This window comes from Bos taurus, chromosome X, assembly GCF_002263795.3.
Source record: "Bos taurus isolate L1 Dominette 01449 registration number 42190680 breed Hereford chromosome X, ARS-UCD2.0, whole genome shotgun sequence".
NCBI classification, from domain to species: Eukaryota; Metazoa; Chordata; class Mammalia; order Artiodactyla; family Bovidae; genus Bos; species Bos taurus.
Genome location: NC_037357.1, coordinates 548,228 through 565,160, shown reverse-complemented (window position 1 = coordinate 565,160; position 16,933 = coordinate 548,228). Strand labels below are relative to the sequence as shown.

The following is a 16,933-nucleotide window of genomic DNA, read 5'->3' as shown; positions in this document are numbered from 1 at the left end:
TCCATGGAGTGACAAAAGAGTCAGACACGACATAGCAACTAAAAAATAACAAAAGTATGGTCATATTGCTTTTCCAAAAGTGTGGCAGTTATTAATCCTGCCATTGAGTAATAAAATCTCATGAGTTTAGAGTGGGTTTTCTTTTACAATTAAGCTGAAAAAAAATGAAAATCTAAGCTTGCTTTAATTGGCATTTATTTGATTATTAGAGGGTATGAACACTTTTTTGTGTGTTCATTTATTCTTTCACTTAGTGGAAAGACCATGGGCTTTGGGGCCAAACAAATCTGGCTTTAAATTTTAACTCTGCCACTTCCTAGTGTAGGTATGTCATATTAAAAAATGTGTATAATACCTGCTGTGTAATGCTTTTTTGATGGTCATACATGTGACATATAAAAAAAACTAACTTGTGTACTGGTTTATTGAATAACAGCTATTATTATTATTTCCCTTTGTGTGAGTTGTCTATCATATTCTTTGTCAAAAATAACATTGTGCAGAAATATTAAAGAAGCTGGATGAACACTAGAATAGGAACTGGAGACTTATTAGCCATAAGGTTTAGTCACTAAGTAGTGTCTGACTCTTGCAACCCCATGGATTGTAGCCTGCCAGGCTCCTCTGTCCACAGGATTCTCTAGGCAAGAATACTGGAATGGGTTGCCATTTCCTTCTCCATATTAGCCATAATACCCTGACAAAATCACAGTTAAAAGCCTTTGATGGTGTGGATCACAATAAACTGGAAAATTTTGAAGGAGATGGGAATACCAGACCACCAGACCTGCCTCTTGAGAAACCTGTATGCAGGTCAGGAAGCAACAGTTAGAACTGGACATGGAACAACAGACTGGTTCCAAATAGGAAAAGGAGTACGTCAAGGCTGTATATTGTCACCCTGCTTATTTAACTTCTATGCAGAGTACATCATGAGAAATGCTGGGCTGGAGGAAGCACAAGCTAGAATCAAGATTGCTGGGAGAAATATCAATAACCTCAGATATGCAGATGATAGCACCCTTATGGCAGAAAGTGAAGAAGAACTAAAGAGCCTTTTGATGAAAGTGAAAAAGGAGAGTGAAAAAGTTGGCTTAAAGCTCAACATTCAGAAAAACAAAGATCATGGCATCTGGTCTCATCACTTCATGGCAAACAGATGGGGAAACAGTGGAAACAGTGGCTGACTTTATTTTTGGGGGCTCCAAAATCACTGCAGATGGTGATTGCAGCCATGAAATTAAAAGATGCTTACTCCTTGGAAGGAAAGTTGGTCATAACTAGACATAGTTGACCAACGTAGACAGCATATTAAAAAGCAGAGACATTACTTTGCCAACAAAGGTCCGTCTAGTCAAGGCTATGGTTTTTCCAGTAGTCATGTATGGATGTGAGAGTTGGAATATAAAGAAAGCTGAGCACTGAAGAATTGATGCTTTTGAACTGTGGTGTTGGAGGTGACTCTTGAGAGTCCCTTGGACTCTAAGGAGATCCAACCAATCCATCCTAAAGGATATCAGTCCTGGAAATACTGATTTTGAAGCTGAAGCTCCAATACTTTGGCCACCTGATGCAAAGAACTGACTCATTTGAAAAGACCCTGATGCTGGGAAAGATTGAGGGCAGGAGGAGAAGGGGATGACAGAGTATGAGATGGTTGGATGGCATCACTGACTCAATGAACATGGGTTTGGGTGGACTCTGGCAGTTGGTGATGAATAGGGAGGCCTGGCGTGCTGCGTTTCATGGGATTGCAAAGAGTCAGACATGACTTAGAGACTGAACTGAACTGAAATACTCTTGAGTGTTAATTTCCATGTAAAAATTGAGATAATTTCTATCTTGCCCACTTTGCTTTTGTGAATTTTGAATAAGATAACAGGTGTGACAGAAGTTGGAAAACATTAATTAAAAATTACTGTATTTTTACTGTTACTATTATGATGAAGAAAAGTCGATGCTCAAAATCCCTATGGCTAAAACTGGCATCCAAAATCTACCACCTCTTTCCTTAATGGTCCGAATTATGAGATGCTATCAGTGTAGACTATGGTTCTCTTAGAGAATTCTCCATATCAGCAGCAATTTAAAGGGGGTAAGGGAGCAGGCTTTTACTTTTGACATAAGGTATCTCTAGAGAAAGAACACATATCTGAAGCAATTTAGCACACTTACAGGAAATTAAAATTTGCATATATTTATGGAGAATAACTCATAATAGGCCAAGATTGTCTCAAGGGAAATTCTTAATCCCTGGACCTTTAGAAGTCAAGATCACAAAACCTTTTGATGTCTTAGTACAGTTGACTGGAAGAAACATAGCAATGACTCATTAGATAGGAATATATCCATAAAGCAAACTGGCTACAGTTAAACTGAGCAAAGATAGTGGAGCATGAGGGCCAAGAATGTCATTTCTTGAGGCAAGCAGACTTGAATGCCAATCTTGTGTTTTTCACTTATCAGTTGAGTGACATTGGCCAAATTGTCCCAGTTTCCCCAAAGTGTTGTTATGAGGGTTATATGAGAAATATGGTGCTTGTACTGTGCTTACTTGGTACAGTTCCTACAACAGTAAGTACCAAAGAAATGGTAGCTATTATTAAACAGTTATTATTAGCAGTATTATTAATATCTCAATAATATTAGAGATTATATTATATATGCTAAACAAATTAGCATAATCAAAAATTTTGCATGTGTTTGTGTGAATAGAAGTAACCATGATTGTTACTTCTTTTACTGAATAACAGCCCAGAGCATTACTCTTTCAAAGGAGCCTCATAAATGCAAAGTCTCAAAACTTCAGATGTTAGAACTAGATCAGTCTAGACAGGAAAAATAAATTGTTTCTCTCAAACTTTATAGAAGTACCTTCACACAGGTTGAAAATACAGGAGAAAATAAAAGTTAGTTATAAGTGGACATTTGGTTAGAAATATGCTGAACTTGTGGTAATTCAGAAAAATTATGAGGAGATTTGAAAGGCCTGTTACAGTAATTAGCTTAATAGAGTCATCAATAGATAACATATATCAGAATTAAGTGGTTGGTTGTGTTTACAAAAAAAATTCAGATGCACACTAAAATCAATTTATTTCCAGAGGTTAACACTGCTTTTCTATAGACTGCAGCATAATACGGAGAAGGCAATGGTACCCTACTCCAGTACTCTTGCCTGGAAAATCCCATGGATGGAGGAGCCTGGTGGGCTGCAGTCCATGGGGTTGCTAAGAGTTGGACACAAATGAGCGACTTCACTTTCACTTCTCACTTTCATGCATTGGAGAAGGAAATGGCAACCCACTCTATTGTTCTTGCCTGGAGAATCCCAGGGACGAGGGAGCCTGGTGGGCAGCATAACAAGAAAAACTGTCAGACATTTTTAGGAAGGGACAGCACGTGGGTTATTAACCTAACCAATCTTTTGTTCAAACCAAACAAATTCTGCATATGCCATGACTGTAGGGTTTGGTTTTTTTTCAAACTTTTCTTTTATGATAAATTTCAAGTCATATTTGAAGTTGGTGAAGAACATAGAGTGTATGTGGACTTTTACAGCAAATATCCTAACAGTTTGCATAGCTCTCATTTCTTTCACACTCATTTATCCTGCAGATTATTGTCTTGCCATTTCTTTCTTTTTTTTTTTTTTTTTTTTGCCATTTCTTTTTAGAAAGGACCCAATCATGCTAATTTTCTGTTTAAAACTTACTCATTATCAGTAGATTAAATCTAAACTGCCTAGTATGGCTAGGAAGGTGCGTTACAATGCTTTGACATATATCCTTTTTAAGTTCCTTTCTTACCTTTTCTCTGCCTGATAGAAATTACTCTCTGAAAGTTTTGCCAAAAGAAAATTAATGTTCCTTCTACACCTTCCATGCATGTTGATTGCTGATATTTTTATTAAAATCCTTCAGTCAATTTAGACTTGCTTCTATGGGCTGAAACATTCTTGGTCATTTTTGTATCACACTCTAGAACTTAGCATGTTGTCTAAACATATTAATTTAAAAAATACCCAATAAATGCTTTTTGAAAGAATGAATGAGTTGGTGGAGGTCATTGGCTTTTATATTCAACATCAGATAAAATAGATATTGTAGCTTAGAAATTATTTGGTTGAATTCTGCCTTGGGCCATAAATATTAAGCAATTTTCCTTAGTATAAAAAATTAAGAATTTTGACAAACAGGTCGTAATATAAGGTTTTATTTTATTTATCAGTATTTGCAAAATTAAAATCCAGTTTTAATATTGTATTTGGTATGACATTTTCTAAAATTTGAATAGCACAAATAAAACTCTGTGCCCTATACCTGATTAATTTATTTAGCAAAAGAGAGCTTCAGATTGCATTTTAATTATATAACTTTAAATAGACTTTGAAATGTTAAAATATCAAAGCCAATGATGACAAACATTTGCCATAAAAGGTGGTATTATTCTGAACCTAGGAACAACAACAGTGAAAACCAATAGGAAAGAAATCTTTAGATCTACTCCAGTTATAAAACAAAATCCATATATGGGATACATTTTAGAATGAAGAGATGTCAGAAATCTATGTATAACTGAAATGACAATTTTCCATCTGGTCCTTTGCTTCATACTAATGAAAAGTACTTATTATTAAAAAGCAAATTTTTTTAAGTGACAGTTGTTCATTCAACATTTATTGAGCTTCTATTTTGAGTCAAATTTGGCTCTAGGACCTAAGTTTACATCAGTGAACCAAATAGGCAAAGTTTTTATTAATAGAGATTATTTTCTTGTATAAGAAAAAAGTAAGTAAACAAATATGATTACATATGTGTGTATGCATGTATGTGTGTGTGTGTGTGAATTCTATGTCAGATTCCCTGGTGGCTCAGATGGTAAAGAATCTGCCCACAGTGCAGAAGACCCAGGTTCAATAACTGGGTCGGGAAGATTCCCTGGAGAAGGGAATGGCATCACAGTCCAGCATTCTTGCTTGGAGAATTCCATGGACAGAAAAGCTTGGCGGGCTACAGTCCATGGGTTTGCAAAGAGTCAGACTCGATTGAGCAACTAACACTTACTTATGCGTGTGTGTGTGTGTATGTGAATGTTATGTCAGATGGTGATAGGGACTGTAATCTTCCAGTGGCAAAGACTCCGCACACTCAATGCAGGGGGGCCCAGATTCAATACTTGGTCAGGGAACTAGACCCCCATACCACAACAACAACAATGAAAAAGATACTGCATGTTACAATGAAGATACTGCATGCAGCAACTAAGATCCAGTATAGCCAAATAAATAAATAATTTTTAAAAAAAGCAGGGTATGGAAGGACGAATGGGGAAGTTTCTGCAGTAAGATGACATTTGAGCAGAGATGTAAGAGAAGTGAGGGAGTAGGTCACCTGGTTCTCTGGAGAAAGAGAATGTCTCATAGTAGGGATAACACTTGTGGCAATCTTGAGTGCAAAATACACTTGGGGACTAGGTATTAAAATACCAAGGAAGTCAGTGTGACTGGGTGGAATAAACTGGCAGAAAGATGTAGGTCCTGAGGTCTTAGAAGCAATGATGATGATGATGCATATGAGAGTTGGGGGTGGGGGGTGCAGATTATATCATGTGAGGCCTTGTAAGCCATGTTGAGAGAGGAGAAGTCATTGGGAAGTTTCGAACAGAGTGATATGATCTGACATTTATTTAGATATTGTCTACATAAGCTGTGCCTTTCATTCTAAATTCTTCATTAGTCATTATGAGGCTACACTTTAGTTTATTACTTTGTTTAGATGTCAAAGCACATGACCAGAAACAGTTTAGGCAGTTTTAGACAATCATTAATAATAATAGTAATGAATATGGTTGATAATAATAGTTATTAACTTTAAACATCATCATAGCAGCAACAACAGCACAAATGCACATGGATGTTACCGCGTAGGGCCCTGCTCTGTGTGCTCTGCACATGTGTTGTTTCTTAGGGTCCTCACAAATACCTATGAGGGAGTACTCTTATTCTGTCTATGTTATATTTGTAGAAACAAGAACATAAGTCACTCAATCTCCAGAAAACATTTTGTTTATGCTGCCATCTGCCTTATGCAAAACTACATTTATCTTCTTTTGGTATAAAATGACAACACAGAATAATATAGTGCACAACTATTTGACTTGCTTTTGAGGAGTAATAACAGTAGTTTAATCAAAATAGTAAATATTAATTGAATATACTATATTCTATATAGTGTGTGTATATATATGTGTGTGTGTGTGTGTATATATATATATATATATATACACACACATATATATATACACACATATATATACACACACTATATTCTAGGTACCATACTAAATGCCATATATATATTACTTCATTTAATCCTTACAATATCCCAGACAAGGAAACTGGAACTCAGGGATGCAAAGTAAGTTATCCAAGGTAACGCAGCTAGTGGTTCACAACAAACTGTGGAAATTTCTTAAAGAGATGGGAATACCAGACCACCTTTTCTAACTCCTGAGAAACCTGGTCAAGAATCAAAAGTTAGAAGCAGACAGACATGGAACAACATACTGGTTCAAAATTGAGAAAGGAGTTCATTAAGGCTGTATATTGTCACCCTGCTTATTTAATTTCTATGCAGAGTACATCATGTGAAATGCTGGGCTGCATGAATCCAAAGCTGGAATCAAGATTGCAGGGAGAAATTTCAACAACCTCAGATATGAAGATGATGCCACTCTAATGGCAGAAAATTAGGAGGAACTAAGGAGCCTCCTGATGGCAGAGAAAGACAAGAAAAAAAAAGCTGGCTTAAAATTCAACATTCATAAAACTGAGATTATGGCATCCTGTCCCATCATTTCATGCAAATAGATGAAGAAAAAGTAGAAATGGTGGTAGATTTTATTTTCGCGGGCTCCAAAATCACTGCAGATGGTGACTGCAACCATAAAATTAAAAGACGCTTGCTCCTTGGAAGAAAAGCTATGATGAACCTAGACAGTGTATTAAAAAGCAGAGACATCACTTTCCCGACAAAGGTCCCTCTAGTCAAAGATATGGTTTTTCCAATAGTCATGTATGGATATGAGATTTGGACCATAAAGAAAGCTGAGCACTGAAAAATTGATGCTTTTGAGCTGTGGTGTTGGAGAATATTTTCAGAATCCCTTGGACAGCAAGGAGATCCAAACAGTCCATCCTAAAGGAAATCAGCCCTGAATATTCATTGGAAGTACTGATGCTGAAGCTGAAGCTCCAATATTTTGGCCAACTGATACAAAGAGCCCACTCACTGAAAAAGACCCTGATGCTGGGAAAGATTGAGGGTAGGAGGAGAAGGGGCTGACAGAAGATGAGATGGTTGAATGGTCTCATCAACACAGCTGCTGCTGCTGTGTCGCTTTAGTCGTGTCCGAATCTTTGCGACCCCATAGAGGGCAGCCCACCAGGCTTCCCTTCCCTGGGATTCTCCAGGCAAGAACACTGGAGTGGGTTGCCATTTCCTTCTCCAATGCATGAAAGTGGAAAGTGAAAAGTGAAAGGGAAGTCAGTAGTGTCTGACTCTAGCGACCCCATGGACTGCAGCCTACCAGGCTCCTCCATCCATGGGATTTTCTAGGGAAAAGTACCAGAGTGGGATGCCATTGCCTTCTCCTCAACACAGCTAGTAAATGGTAAAACAAGGATCAAATCTAGGTTCATCTTACTCCAGGGCTTGTGTTTTCACTATTGTACTATATGACAAAATGTGGGTGAAAATAGATTGATGCATTCAAAATCTTTTAAAAGTGTATATGATATAACATGTTTCAAAACCCTCTTTATTCAATTTATTTTTAATCTGTGAACATAGAGTCATCAGCAGTTGTGTGTTCATTTGGAATGTCCTATAAATGTAAAGCACACAGTACTGTTCCTTCTAGATCAGCCTCTGTGATAGTCAGTCACTTTATTACCTTGATCTGTCCACATGATCCATATGCTGTTTATCTAACCATTTGAACTGTCTGGTCCTTGAGACCAGTGATGGCCATGGTGTGCCTATCACTTTGAATATGTAACGTGGAAAAATACATTTGTCATTTCAGTCTAACACAAGTTACAAAAGTAGTAAAAAGGACACAATGCAAAGATAAATTGCTGAAAGAGAGGAAGAGGAAGGGCAATGAAAAGGAAGTGGATGACAGAGAGGGAGAGGAAAGGATTGGACTCTGCCAGTGATAAGTGGCAATATAGAACCAGCATCAGTCTCCCAATACCCACCAGTCTACTGTGCATTCTGAAAGATTCTGCTTTCACTTCCCTCTCCTAGTAGAAAACACTCCAGAGGACAGGTGAACCTCATTTTTTTTCCTCCTTGCTCATCTCCTTATCCTAAGAAATCCTTCTAAGTCTTATTCATATTCACAAAGTCAGAAAGAACAAAAATTGTTAAAAAACATTTATTCTTTGTAATAAATTAGATGGGAAGTTCCTGAAACCAGGAGGCAAGTTTTATTTATCTCTGAGGTTCCAATACTTGGCCTAAGCACTAGTACATCCTAGGCCTTGAGGAAATGTTTGTGGAAAGAATGAGTATTTTAAATTCAATACTGTAAAGTAAATAAATAAATAAAATTTTAAAAAAAAGAAAGAAAGAATGAGTATTTTAATGAGGCACAGACTATAAAATTGGTGTGGATAATGTAACAGTATCCTATATGAGCACGCAGAGGGTTAACATTATAAAATATTGAATCCAACTTTTCCAGTACTGACCCTATTTGGCCCAGTTGGCTGGTGGAGGAGATCATCGTTTCATCCCTTCATTCTCCCTTCCAAAGAGAGAAGAACTCTAGCTTCTGTGCTTGAACCTCCAAACAAGCACAGAACTATGATAATTAATCTACTGGCCCAAATCACTAAAATATTCTCAAAGATCTACTTTTCAATAGCTGAAGCAATGAAATTGGATGTTCCTCACCTGCCTTCTCATCTGTCCTTTCTGCCTAGAATCACTGTCTTGTGCAGAGGAAAGGCATTATTAGGTTGTTTTTGGTGTTTAGTCACTAAGTCATGTCCAACTCTTTACAACTACCTATCCCAATATTTAATGGAGCTCACATTTCTCTTTGACTCTATTAGTATCTTAGGATACCAAGTCGTACATAGGAGTGCCTGTTGGGTCTGTAACTTCTCAGAGTATTTGGCAAAATTTCAAGGGGAAAAATATTAATAGAAACTTTTAGAAATTTTCAACCTGATTAAAAAACAAATTCATTTGGAAAGTATAGGACAAATTGTATCTGCACTGTTCTTTTATTTTATATATTTTACAGTTTTAGATTTCTTTTAAAAGCTTTTCCAATACTCTGAAGAGATTTGTATAGTCAATTAAATTATATAAACAAAGCAGTTCAAGATCTTTTCACCTTACTGACTTCATCTTAGCTACAGGCATTTACTTTAAGATTCTGGAAAAAAAAATCTTCCTTTTACAACATTTTACTTGTGAGATTTGCCCTGACTGTTATCATATTTACCAATTATTTGCTTTTGTTGAGCTATTCTGCTTTGAAAACATTTTTCTAACTGACTTTGACCCAGAGACTCCAAGAAGGCTTAAAAGTTCTCCTTGAGTTGGGGAAATGAATTCATCTAGTGCCTCATATTTAACAGAATGGTATAGGAGAAATAATGGCTGGGGTTTGAGCGTCAGTTCTATAATTTACTAGCTGTTTGAACTTGGGCAAGTTATTTAACCTCTTTGTATTTCAGTCTCCTAATTTATCCTCATTTATAAAACGAGGATGATAAAGGTCTTTCAGATCATTGAGAACTTTATGGGAAAATCGTGTCTAGTACCCAGAACCGTGCCTGGCACCATTTCCTGTACTCTATTCACGTAGTTTAATGTCAGCACCTCCCTAACAACCCCAGGGGACTTCATGTCTGGGGAAGTGAAAACTGACTTCTCTTCATAAAAAGGTCGGGAACCTTCAGATGGAATCAACCCTGGAGCTATGTAAATAATGTTTGTTTTTTGCATTAATGCCAAACCTTCTGACTAGGAGTTTAGAACAAATAACTCAACAAAAATGTATACAGTTAACGGGAAGTAAACTTAAACGAACAGTACTAAATGTTCACTGAATCAGTGTTTACTGCAATCTGTGGGGATTAATGTGATTGAAAATAACTAAACTACAATGAAAATAGTAATGTAATTTGTTCTTGAAGTTCATTCATTTACATATTGATTTGTTATCTCTTCTTCTAGACAATGTCTTTTGGAATCTCTAGGCTACAGCTCACTTTTTTAAGCTTAAAATAAAAGGAGAATAGAGGCAGGGAGGGGGGAATGGGGAGCTACTACTAATGGACATCATGTTTCTTTCAGAGGTAATGAAAGTCTACTGAAATTATATAGTGGTAATAGTTGCACAACTTTGTGAATATACTAAAAACCACTGAATTGTATGTTTTAAAAGGATAAATTTTATGGTGTGTGAATTATATCTCAATTTTTTAAAAATAAAGCTGAATAATTCAATTTTGACCTATATAAAACAGGACCAATATAAATCATGGGTGTTAATACTGTAATAATGTGCCATAACATAACTGTACAGAAATCTATCAACTTCTAAATATCTGAAAATGAACTGTTTTCTTTGGGGACACATTGAAAATTATTTATAATAATAATTCTACTTTCAGTTATAGATTTTAAAAATCTGTGTTGAACATCATGAATCTAAATATCTGTGTGTGTGTGCTAAGTCACATCAGTCCTGTCTGACTCTTTGCAACCCTATGGACTGTAGCCCACCAGGTTCCTCTGTCCATGGGATTTTCCAGGCAAGAATAGTGGAGTGGGTTGCCATGCCCTTCTCCAGGAGATCTTCTGGACCCAAGGATGGAACCTGTGTCTCTTATGTCTCCTGCACTGGCAGGCGAGTTCTTTACCACTAGCACCACCTGTAGGACTGGGAATTCCCTGGTGATCCAGTAGTTAGAACTCTGCACTTCCACAGCAGGGGACACGGGTTTGATCCCCGGTCAGGGAACTAAGATCCCCCAAGCCAAAAAAAGAAAAAAACAAACAAACAAACAAATAAAAAAACCCACAGATATCCATAAGATAAATGTCTAAAAGCTCAAGCAGTCTCAGAATTTCCAATAATAAGTCTGTTTTTCACTTCTTTGGAATTAAGATCCCAGAACCGCCCCCCATACTTCCTTTCATCTTCCTCTATCTTTCAGTCTTAAATCATTTTATGCCTAAAAAGCAAAATATATCCAAAGATGTACATTATTTTATTGTTTTTCTGTCCTTTTAGGGGCCTGGAGGAGAGGTTGGGGTAAATGAGTCCCTCAAACAAAGCCAAATATCCATTTGTTTTTATTATTTTCTGTGAACTGATGGCCAGTTTTGGAGAGATATTATTCTACCTTTTCCCCCTATCTTTGTTGTAGACAAACATCAGGGCATTGCTTCCCCTCCTGCTGCAACCCTCACCATCCTCCAACTTTGACAGTTTGTCTAATTAATCAATCAAGAACTTTAATGTTTTCTAGGCTGCCTAGAGCAGGGACATGACTATAGCTTCATCAGTAATAGTAATATTTAAAATAATGTATCAATAGAATTAGGTGGCTACAAGAAATTAGGGTTTAGAGAGGAAAAAGTAAGGGAGAGAATGGTTTGGGGGAATCATCAGTCTGCTTCTAGAATGATAATGCCTGCTATAGAATTTCCCAGAGCAGAAGTAAAATATCCTCCAGTTACCAGTTTTCCTGGTCTGATTTGTGTAGTCACCAAGCCTGATTTCCCTTCATTACTGATATTGTGAAGGAGATAGAGAGAGTGCTTTAGATAAGGAACACAAGCCTTATGGTCATTGCAAAGTAGTATATCCCTATTATAAATGAATACTTTAGAAGTCAAGGTGGTACATTAGTTTTCTAAGAATTTTTTTGGCACAAGTTTATTGCTGAGAGATTGGGTATCCTGAGAAAATTCAGTTTCTGGACCTCAAGCCTGAGGACTATACTTTAAACTTAATGATTTGTTGATCTACTCCCCTATGAGAGATCCAACCAGGCAACATTTCCCCAGAACATCTTTGTTATCTAACAGTGGTATTTAAAACTTTATAAGAAAACTGGTTGGTTTGTTCAATTTAACTAACTGGTCATTTTGGATAATTTAGTCAAATTAATTGTAGGAGAGAAAAAAAATTACCCACTTAGGTTCAGTGGCTATGACAGAAAATTTCACTGATAAAAGATTAAGTAGAAAAAAAAAAAGCAGAGTTTATGAACATACACATTCTGCATTTGAGTAGGAGAACTCAGTCATGAGTAACTCAACTCAAAGGAGTCATCAGAGGGCTTATATATCATCTTAACAAAGAACAATAAAATTGCAGAGCAGTGACAAGACAAAGGAAAGGGGGTTTAGATTTTGAGTGGCAAACTGTGGGAAAATAAATACAGTTGATTCTTGAACAACACAAGTTTGAAATGCAAGGGTCCAGTTACATGCAGATTTTTTTCAATAAATTATATTACTGTATATGACTCCCTGTTGGTTGAATCTGCCGACGTGGAACTACAGGTATGGAGGACCCAATGTAAAGTTACACACGGATTTCCAACTGCCCAGGAACTGATGCCCTATTCCCTGCCTTGTTCAAGGGTCAACTCTATATGGGGGAAACTAATGGAAAATAAAAATTATTTAGTAAGACTTGTTATGTAGATTCTTCTTGGTATCCACCTCTGGGCTGATAGAGTCTGAAGTTTTCTCCTATTCATTAAGAATTCTGCTCTTCCTGGTAAAAGAAAGAGAGACATATTTACAAATTTATGTCCCGCTTTTAGGCAGATGGGGGAAGACAGAGAGCTTTTCTTGTATCTGCTTCTTTTCAGTCTTTAGCTCAAAATAATCTTTATGCCAAAGTGGCATATTTTGGAATGCATATTGTGATACCCTACATAATCAATTTACTCAGATAAGTAGGAGAAAATGTCATATCAGTTAGTTGATATTTTGAATATGAACAAAACTATATGTTCATTTGGAATTGTTTATCTTTCCAACAGTTGGGTTACATACATTGAGATGCTATTTGGTAGATTTAGGGTGTCTTTTGTGAGATCCTGCTCTGAACATGATGCTCAGGCCTGCAGATGCCTTTGAGGCAAAGGGAAATTGGAACTCTTCCCTCTCCTTATGTTTTTGTGATCAGGTTCAACTGGAAGCAACTGGCCTCAGGAATGTACTGAGTCAGACATCTATTCATTTCACTGCATGGATTCCACCTTGTTAGCTGATTTAATAGTCCTCTTACTCTCTGTGATGCCTAGGCAGTCAGTTAATATGATACAATCACTCATATTGGCCATTTTACTGAATTTTTTAGGCTGGTTTATACAAAATGTTCAATATGATGGCTATTTCTGATCCTTATTGTTTTTTTCTCACTTGCATTCATCCTGACATTCTTGTTCTCATTATATTGAAAGCTAAAGAGAGGCACAAAAATAATCTGCAAAGACGTAACAACAAGGCAATCTTCTTAACTCTCCCCTTTCAGGGACTCTCAGGTTTGGAAAAGTCCAGTGGTAATTAAAGTAAAGCTTCGCTATGGTAACTGAATTGAAAAAAGATTAGTGTTAAGTATATATGTGGGTAATGAGGTGTGATTTGTATTTGTGTGTGTGTGTGTGTTGAAGTTGGGAAAAGTGGAAGTGCTACTGTTGAAGGAAGGGGGACCCTTTTCAAGGCCCGAGAGTGGGCTCTTGTCTAATACTTGGAAGTGAACTGTCCAAGGAGACACATGTGCTGACAAAGCAAGAGATTTTATTAGGAAAGGGCACCCAGGCAGAGAGCAGTAGGGTAAGGGAAAGCAGAAGGACTGCTCTGCCACATGGCCCACAGTCTTGGGTTTTATGGTGATAGGGTTAGTTTCTGGGTTATCTTTGGCCAATCATTGTGACTCAGTCCTTTCTGGTGGTGCACTCATTGCTCAGCAAAAATGGATGCCAGCGATAAGGATTCTGGGAGGTGGTCAGACATGTGGGATCTTCCTTTCACTTTTTCTGAACTCTTCCGATTAGTAGTGGCTTATTAGTTCCATGTTCCTTACTAGGACCTCCTGTCATAAAGTAACTCATGCAAATGGTTACTATGGTGCCTGGCCAGGGTGGGCGGTTTCAGTCAGTGTGCTTCCCAGAACACTACTGTTCTGGATAGGGACTCAGAGAGGTAGCTGGGGTGGAGGAAAATTAAAATAAACGAAAAACAAACTAAAAAAGAAGGCCAGTATATATTTAATCATTTTATGGTCTGCACCTCTAATCCTCACCTTTATAACTAGGGCACGTATATCCAGACCTGTACTTTATAGTTTCTTTTTTCCTTCAAAACCTAATCTGTGTGTGTGAGTGAGGATAAGAGAAACAGACAAGTTTTTTTTCCGAGATTTTTAGCAGAGGAGAAATTCCTCTGGAAAACTTCCTCCTTTTTTTTAAAACCTGACCCATTAAATTTTAGTGTTAAGTAATCTCACAATAAATGAAAAGTATTCACTAGAAAAATGTTAATTCAATGTGATTTACCATTGTTTAATTCTGCTAGCCAAGCTGCACTTGTCCTGAAGAGCTACATAATTTATTCAAATGACCTGGGGCTTTAAAGTCAATCTTCCAGCAGAAAAAATTACTCTCTGCCCCCAGGAGAGTGATTTTTTGTGTGTTGTACTGTTCCTCCTGACTGACATTTATTTGACTCTCAAGTGTATTTACATTGTTGGTTTAACTTGGAGTTCTTTACTGAATCAATAATATGCTATGTTTTTCACTTCAAGTGGTATCAATATTATTATTCCATTGCTTTTTCTTTTCTTTTTGCTTTTTTTCTCCCTTATCTCTCTGTAGTTACATAGTTTTGCTTTGACCTGCGAAAATTTTTACTCCTAAAATTATAAAGAAACAGAGTAAATGTTCTTTAAATCTTCTGGGAAATGCGTGCCTCTTTAAACTTTATTTATGTCAGAACTTACTGTAATGAAGAACAAAAGCTCTAGACAAGGTCTCCTACTCCTCGGGGGTGTTCAAGGCTAGGTCTCCCGGAGGCGAGTCTGCAGTTTGTTCTCAAAAGCTTATAGCTCACCTCCTGGCTATTTCTTTAAAAGGGGCATGAGAGGGGCCTAGAAATAGAGCAGGGTGGGAATCTGACCCATCGTGACCACTCAGGAGGCCCTGGCCTGGAAAATTTCCCTGTACGTGGTAAAAACAAACATTTGAAATGGAGGGAGAAACCAGCCTTAAACAAAGAGTGAAACCAGTTCCCATTTAAACTCTCCTGCCGATAACCATATGTGCCCCCTCATTTGTTTTCCAAACATCAGTTTTCCATCATTTGGACAGAGCCTCAACCTGAATCTGTCCAGAACATAGGAAGCAAATATTTTGAGATTTCATAAAATGCTGTGTCTGTATATGAGTAGCATTTGCTCCATGTTCAAACAGTCTACTGAAAGAAATAGTATTGTGCAAACTTTTGAATCATACTATATTTTTCAGGCAATGGTGACCTCTTCTTGCTGATCCCATCTGTCTGTGTACTATAGTATCAACTTCAAAATGAATGGAAAAACAGACAAATGTCAAAAGCCATCTGTTTTGTTTCATGTCATTTGTAATTTGTCTTCTGTAACCCACCCTCCCTTTGCTGTGTTACTTCTGTGGGACCTTTACTTAGGTCCCCAGCAACCTCCTCAGAGTCTGCCTGCCCTCTTACTTCTCCTGCAGCCTGCAGCCTGGCTAAGTGCACTCTTACTGCTCCCAGAAAAAAAAAAAATACGATCAGTAGAAATAACTGGAATCCTTTATACTCATGTAAGTGTCCTGGGTTCTCTGGTTTTCTGTACTCACTGCAGTTAACTAGTCATACATTTTGCCTACCTGTGGCCTCCATTTTGGGAAGAAAATGAAAAATATTTTCTCCCATGCAACAATCCTTCAAACTCTTCCCCCCTTCTTCAGTGCTTTTGTAACAGCTTATAAATGGCCAGCAAGGACTTTTTTGTAAATGTTGCATGTTTTCTTTTTTGCCAGGACAAGGGTGAGATTAAAGGGCCAGCTAATACTGCCTCCTGTACTGTGGCAGTTAAGACTGTGAGTACTGACATTAGAGTGCCTTGGTTTCAAATCAAATGTCCCCATTTAATACCTATGTGATTTCAGAAAAGCTATTTAAATTCTGTGAGCCTTACTGTACTGATTTTTTTTTAAATGGAGGTAATAGTAATAGCTTATAATAGTACCTAGTGTGTGCTAGGCACAATTTTTAAGCACTCTAAACATAACAACTCATTTAATTCTTATAACTCCATGATGTAGGTAATTAACATCATCCCCATTTCTCAGATGAGAAAACTGAGACACAAAGAAGGAAAGTAACTTGGCCATAGTCATGGAATTACTAAGTGGTATAGCTGAGCTTGTGAACCAGGTAATTGGAACCCAGAGGCCATGTACATACACTGGTATGCTCTATTGTCTATCTATGAAAGTATTGAGTATAAAGCACTTAGCACAGTGTTTGGCAAATGGGATTTATTGTCAACTGGTATAATCACTACCATCACATGTATTTATCTTTCTTTTGTCACTCTTGCTTCTTCTATACTTATTGTGTAAGGCTAACCACCCTCAACCCCACAAAAAGAAAAACAACACTAATCTGGGCTACATTAGCTGCCTAATCCTTCTGATGTTGTATACTTTGTATTTAAACCACAAATATGATAGAGACCCATGAAAGGAGACAATGCTTATTAATATTTCTTTTAGAAGACATGAGAATTATTCCCTTCCTGTCACTATCTCTCCAGCAAAAGCCAACAAAAACTGCTTAACACAAAGGAGAAATTTTAGAAA

The 16,933-nt window shown here is 37.2% G+C and overlaps 1 long non-coding RNA gene across 3 annotated transcripts in view; it reads right to left on the bottom strand.

Moving 5' to 3' along the window:
- The window catches only part of LOC132344359 (uncharacterized), a 384,332-nt gene that overhangs the window by 246,945 nt on the left and 120,454 nt on the right, over positions 1-16,933 (bottom strand). The window lies entirely within an intron of this gene.